A 6,999-nucleotide genomic window follows, 5' to 3' on the forward strand; every position below is an offset into this window, starting at 1 on the left:
GAGAGAGATAGAAATAGACGGAGAGTGATTGGGGGAGACAGAAAGCGACGTAAAGAGACAGAGAGAGACAGAGAGAGTCAGCGAGAGACAGCGCGAGACAGCGAGAGACAGAGAGCGACAGATAGAGAGGAACAGGGATAGACAGAAAGAGGGAGAGAGAGACCGAGAGAGACAGAGACAGACCGCGAGCGGCAGTGAGGCGTCGAGAGAGACAGAGACGGACACCGAGAGAGACGGAGAGGGGCAGAGAGAGACAGAGACGGACAGAAAGAGACAGAGACGGACAGAGAGAGACAGAGAGAGTCTGGGAGAGACAGAGACGGACAGTGAGAGAGACCGAGAACGGCAGAGAGAGGCAGAGAGAGAGAGAGAGAGACAGAAGGAAACAGAGAGACTCATAGAGAGACAGAGAGAGACAGAGAGCGACAGAGAGAGTCAGAGAGAGACAGAGAGACACAAGAGAGAGACAGAGAGACACAGAGAGAGACCGAGAGCGGCAGAGAGAGAGAGAAAGACAGAGAGAGCGACAGAGGGAGACAGAGAGGTGACAGAGAGAGACAGAAGGAAACAGAGAGACTCATAGAGAGACAGAGAGAGACAGAGAGCGACAGAGAGCGTCAGAGAGAGACAGAGAGAGTCAGAGAGACACAGAGCGAGACAGAGAGAGCCAGAGAGACACAGAAACGGACAAAGCGAGAGAGAGGGACACAGAGAGACGGAGAGCGGCAGACAGCGGGAGTGAGAGACAGACAGAAGCAGAGAGAGACAGAGAGGGTCATAGTGAGAGAGAGAGTGACAGAGAGAGACAAAGACAGACAGAGAGAGCCCGAGAGAGACAGAGACAGTGAGAGAGTGAGATAGACAGAGACAGAAAGACAGAGAGAGTCAGAGAGAGACAGAGACGGACAGAGAGAGACAGATAGCGACAGTGAGAGTCAGAGACAGACAGGGAGAGACAGACCGTGACAGAGAGACACGGAGACGAACAAAATGACAGAGAGAGAGAGGGATAGGGTGAGACAGCGAGAGGCAGACAGAGGGAGTGAGACACATACAGAAGCAGAGAGAAACGGAGAGAGACAACGAGGGACAGAGAGAGAGAGAGAGAGAGAGAGAGAGAGAGAGAGAGAGAGAGAGAGAGAGAGAGAGAGAGAGAGAGAGAGAGAGACAAGGAGAGACAGATAGAGACAGAGAGAGAGAGACAAAGAGAGACAGAGAGAGACAGAGAGAGTCAGAGAGACACAGAGAGACACAGAGCGACGCCGAGAGACGCCGGGAGAGACAGAGAGGAACAGACAGACAGAGAGAGACAGACAGAGACAGACAGAGACAGAGAGCGTGACAGCGAGACAGAGAATGCCCGAAAGAGCCAGTGAGAGACAGCGATAGACAGAGAGAGACAGAGAAAGAGACATATAGAGAGAGAGAGAGACAGAGAGAGTCTGAGAGACACAGAGCGATGCCGAAAGACGCCGGGAGAGAGAGAGGAACAGACAGAGACAGACAGCTACAGACAGAGACAGACAGAGACGGAGAGCATCACAGCGAGACCGACAGAGACCGAGAGAGCCAGTGAGAGACAGCGAGGGACAGAGAGACACAGAGACAGACCGAGACGGACAGAGAGAGACAGAGAGAGATAGAAATCGACGGAGAGGGACAGGGGGAGACAGAAAGAGCCAGAAAAAGACAGAGAGAGACAGAGAGAGTCAGAGAGAGAGCCCGAGAGAGACAGAGAGAGATAGACAGAGACAGAAAGTGGCCGAGAGAGTCAGAGAGAGACAGAGACGGACACCGAGAGAACGGAGAGGGGCAGAGAGAGACAGAGACAGACAGAAACACACAGAGACGGACAGAGAGAGACAGAGAGACACAGAGACAGACCGAGAGCAGCAGTGAGAGGCAGAGAGAGAGAGAGAAAGACAGAGAGAGAGACAGAGAGACACAGAGACAGACCGAGAGCAGCAGTAAGAGGCAGAGAGAGAGAGAGAGAGACAGAGAGAGACAGAGAGAGACAGAGAGAGTCAGGGAGAGACAGAGACGGACAGTGAGAGAGACCGAGAACGGCAGAGAGAGGCAGAGAGAGAGAGAGAGAGAGAAGGACAGAGAGAGCGACAGAGGGAGGCAGAGAGGTGACAGAGAGAGACAGAAGGAAACAGAGAGACTCATAGAGAGACAGAGAGAGACAGAGAGCGACAGAGAGAGTCAGAGAGAGACAGAAAGACACAAGAGAGAGACAGAGAGAAACAGAGAGAGACCGAGAGCGGCAGAGAGAGAGAGAGAGAGAGAGAAAGACAGAGAGAGCGACGGAGGGAGACAGAGATGTGACAGAGAGAGACAGAAGGAAACAGAGAGACTCATAGAGAGACAGAGAGAGACAGAGAGCGACAGAGAGCGTCAGAGAGAGACAGAGAGAGTCAGAGAGACACAGAGCGAGACAGAGAGAGCCAGAGAGACACAGAGACGGACAAAGCGAGAGAGAGGGACACGGAGAGACGGAGAGCGGCAGACAGCGGGAGTGAGAAACAGACAGAAGCAGAGAGAGACAGAGAGGGTCATAGTGAGAGAGAGAGTGACAGAGAGAGACAAAGACAGACAGAGAGAACCCGAGAGAGACAGAGTGAGATAGACAGAGACCGAAAGAGACAGAGAGAGTCAGAGAGAGACAGAGACGGACAGAGAGAGACAGATAGCGACAGAGAGAGTCAGAGAGAGACAGAGAGAGACAGACCGTGACAGAGAGAGCCTGAGAGAGCCAGTGAGAGACAGAGACGGACACAGAGAGAGAGAGAGAGAGTGAGAGCGGGACAGGGTGAGACAGAGAGCGGCAGACCGCGGGAGGGAGAGACAGACAGAAGCAGAGGGAGACAGAGAGGGTCATAGTGAGAGAGAGAGTGACAGAGAGAGACAAGGAGAGACAGATAGAGACAGAGAGAGAGAGACAGAGAGAGACAGAGAGAGGCAGAGAGACACAGAGAGACACAGAGCGACGCCGAGAGACGCCGGGAGAGACAGAGAGGAACAGACAGACAGAGAGAGACAGACAGAGACAGAGAGCGTGACAGCGAGACAGAGAATGCCCGAAAGAGCCAGTGAGAGACAGCGATAGACAGAAAGAGAGAGAAAGAGACAGAGAGAGACAGAGAAAGAGACAGATAGAGAGAGAGAGAGACAGAGAGAGTCTGAGAGACACAGAGCGACGCCGAAAGACGCCGGGAGAGAGAGAGGAACAGACAGAGACAGACAGCTACAGACAGAGACAGACAGAGACGGAGAGCATCACAGCGAGACCGACAGAGACCGAGAGAGCCAGTGAGAGACAGCGAGGGACAGAGAGACACAGAGACAGACCGAGACGGACAGAGAGAGACAGAGAGAGATAGAAATCGACGGAGAGGGACAGGGGGAGACAGAAAGAGCCAGAAAGAGACAGAGAGAGACAGAGAAAGTCAGAGAGAGAGCCCGAGAGAGACAGAGAGAGATAGACAGAGAGAAAGTGACCGTGAGAGTCAGAGAGTGACAGAGACGGACACCGAGAGAACGGAGAGGGGCAGAGAGAGACAGACACGGACAGAAAGAGACAGAGAGGGACAGAGAGAGACAGAGAGAGATAGAAATCGTCGGAGAGGGACAGGGGGAGACAGAAAGAGCCAGAAAGAGACAGACACAGACAGAGAGGGTCAGAAAGGGACAGAGAGAGACAGAGAGGGGCAGAGAGAGACAGAGACGGACAGAGAGAGACAGAGAGAGATAGAAATAGACGAAGATGGACAGGGCGAGACAGAAAGCGACATAAAGAGACAGAGAGAGACAGAGAGAGTCAGCGAGAGACGGAGACGGACAGTGAGAGAACGGAGAGGGGCAGAGAGAGACAGAGACAGACAGAAACACACAGAGACGGACCGAGAGAGACAGAGAGACACAGAGACAGACCGAGAGCAGCAGTAAGAGGCAGAGAGAGAGACAGAGAGACAGAGAGAGCCAGAGAGACACAGAGACGGACAAAGCGAGAGAGAGGGACACAGAGAGACGGAGAGCGGCAGACAGCGGGAGTGAGAGACAGACAGAAGCAGAGGGAGACAGAGAGGGTCATAGTGAGAGAGAGAGTGACAGAGAGAGACAACGAGAGACAGAGAGAGTCAGAGAGACACAGAGCGACGCCGAGAGACGCCGGGAGAGACAGAGAGGAACAGACAGACAGAGAGAGACAGACAGAGACAGACATAGACAGCGAGAGATAGCGAGAGACAGAGAGCGACAGAGAGAGACAGAAAGAGACAGAGAGAGACAGAGAGAGTCAGGGAGAGACAGAGAGACACAGAGAGAGACCGAGAGCGGCAGAGAGAGAGAGAGAGAAAGACAGAGAGAGCGACAGAGGAAGACAGAGAGGTGACAGAGAGAGACAGAAGGAAACAGAGAGACAGAGAGAGACAGAGAGCGACAGAGAGCGTCAGAGAGAGACAGAGAGAGTCAGAGAGACACAGAGCGACGCCGAGAGACGCCGGGAGAGACAGAGAGGAACAGACAGACAGAGAGAGACAGACAGAGACAGACAGAGACAGCGAGAGATAGCGAGAGACAGAGAGCGACAGAGAGAGACAGAGAGAGACAGAGAGAGACAGAGAGAGTCAGGGAGAGACAGAGACGGACAGTGAGAGAGACGGAGAGGGGCAGAGAGAGACAGACACGGACAGAAAGAGACAGAGACGGGCAGAGAGAGACAGAGACGGACAAAGAGAGAGAGAGGGATAGGGTGAAGCAGCGAGAGACAGCGAGGGACAGCGGGAGAGAGAGAGAGACAGAGAGAGTCAGGGGGACACAGAGCGACGCCAAGAGACGCCGGGAGAGACAGAGAGGAACAGACAGACAGAGAGAGACAGACAGAGACAGACAGAGACAGAGAGCGTGACAGCGAGACAGAGAATGTCCGAAAGAGCCAGTGAGAGACAGCGATAGACAGAGAGAGAGAGAGAAAGAGACAGAGAGAGACAGAGAAAGAGACAGATAGAGAGAGAGAGAGAGACAGAGAGAGTCTGAGAGACACAGAGCGACGCCGAAAGACGCCGGGAGAGAGAGAGGAACAGACAGAGACAGACAGCTACAGACAGAGACAGACAGAGACGGAGAGCATCACAGCGAGACCGAGAGAGCCAGTGAGAGACAGCGAGGGACAGAGAGACACAGAGACAGACCGAGACGGACAGAGAGAGACAGAGAGAGATAGAAATCGACGGAGAGGGACAGGGGGAGACAGAAAGAGCCAGAAAAAGACAGAGAGAGACAGAGAGAGTCAGAGAGAGAGCCCGAGAGAGACAGAGAGAGATAGACAGAGACAGAAAGTGACCGAGAGACCAAGTGAGAGACAGCGAGAGACAGCGAGAGATAGAGAGAGACAGAGAGAGAGAGACCGAAAGAGACAGAGAGAGACAGAGAGTGAGACCGAGAGAGACAGAGAGAGAGTCAGAGAGAGAGAGAGGGAGACAGAGAGGTGACAGAAAGAGACACAGGGAGTCAAAGAGAGTCAGAGACCCAGAGAGACGCCGGGAGAGACAGAAAGAGGAGACAGAGACAGACAGAGACAGACAGAGAGAGATAGAATTCGATGGAGAGGGACAGGGGGAGACAGAAAGAGCCAGAAAGAGCCAGAAAGGGACAGAGAGAGACAAAGAGAGTCAGAGAGAGAGAGAGAGCCCGAGAGAGACAGAGAGAGATAAACAGAGACGGAAAGTGACCGAGAGAGTCAGAGAGAGACAGAGACGGACACTGAGAGAACGGAGAGGGGCAGAGAGAGACAGAGACAGACAGAAACACACAGAGACGGACAGAGAGAGGCAGAGAGACACAGAGACAGACCGAGAGCAGCAGTAAGAGGCAGAGAGAGAGAGAGAGACAGAGAGAGACAGAGAGAGACAGTGAGAGACAGCGAGAGACAGCGAGAGAGAGCGAGAGACAGAGAGTGACAGAGAGTCAGAGAGACACAGAGAGACACACAGCGACGCCCAGAGACGCCGGGAGAGACAGAGAGGAACAGACAGACAGAGAGAGACAGACAGACAGACAGAGACAGAGAGCGTGACAGCGAGACAGAGAATGCCCGAAAGAGCCAGTGAGAGTCAGCGATAGACAGAGAGAGACAGAAAGAGACAGAGAGAGACAGAGAAAGAGACAGATAGAGAGAGAGAGACAGAGAGAGTCTGAGAGACACAGAGGGACGCCGAAAGACGCCGGGAGAGAGAGAGAGGAACAGACAGAGACAGACAGATACAGACAGAGACAGACAGAGACGGAGAGCATCACAGCGAGACCGACAGAGACCGAGAGAGCCAGTGAGAGACAGCGAGGGACAGAGAGACACAGAGACAGACCGAGACGGACAGAGAGAAACAGAGAGAGATAGAAATCGACGGAGAGGGACAGGGGGAGACAGAAAGAGCCAGAAAGAGACAGAGAGAGACAGAGAGAGTCAGAGAGAGAGCCCGAGAGAGACAGAGAGAGATAGACAGAGACAGAAAGTGACCGAGAGAGTCAGAGAGAGACAGAGACGGACACCGAGAGAACGGAGAGGGGCAGAGAGAGACATAGACAGACAGAAACACACAGAGACGGACAGAGAGAGACAGAGAGACACAGAGACAGACCGAGAGCAGCAGTGAGAGGCAGAGAGAGAGAGAGAAAGACAGAGAGAGAGACAGAGAGAGACAGAGAGCGACAGAGAGCGTCAGAGAGAGACAGAGAGACACAGAGAGAGACCGAGAGCGGCAGAGAGAGAGAGAGAAAGACAGAGAGAGCGACAGAGGAAGACAGAGAGGTGACAGAGAGAGACAGAAGGAAACAGAGAGACTCATAGAGAGACAGAGAGAGACAGAGAGCGACAGAGAGCGTCAGAGAGAGACAGAGAGAGTCAGAGAGACACAGAGCGAGACAAAGAGAGCCAGAGAGACACAGAGACGGACAAAGCGAGAGAGAGGGACACGGAGAGACGGAGAGCGGCAGACAGCG

This window comes from Diachasmimorpha longicaudata, unplaced genomic scaffold, assembly GCF_034640455.1.
Source record: "Diachasmimorpha longicaudata isolate KC_UGA_2023 unplaced genomic scaffold, iyDiaLong2 ctg00000069.1, whole genome shotgun sequence".
NCBI classification, from domain to species: Eukaryota; Metazoa; Arthropoda; class Insecta; order Hymenoptera; family Braconidae; genus Diachasmimorpha; species Diachasmimorpha longicaudata.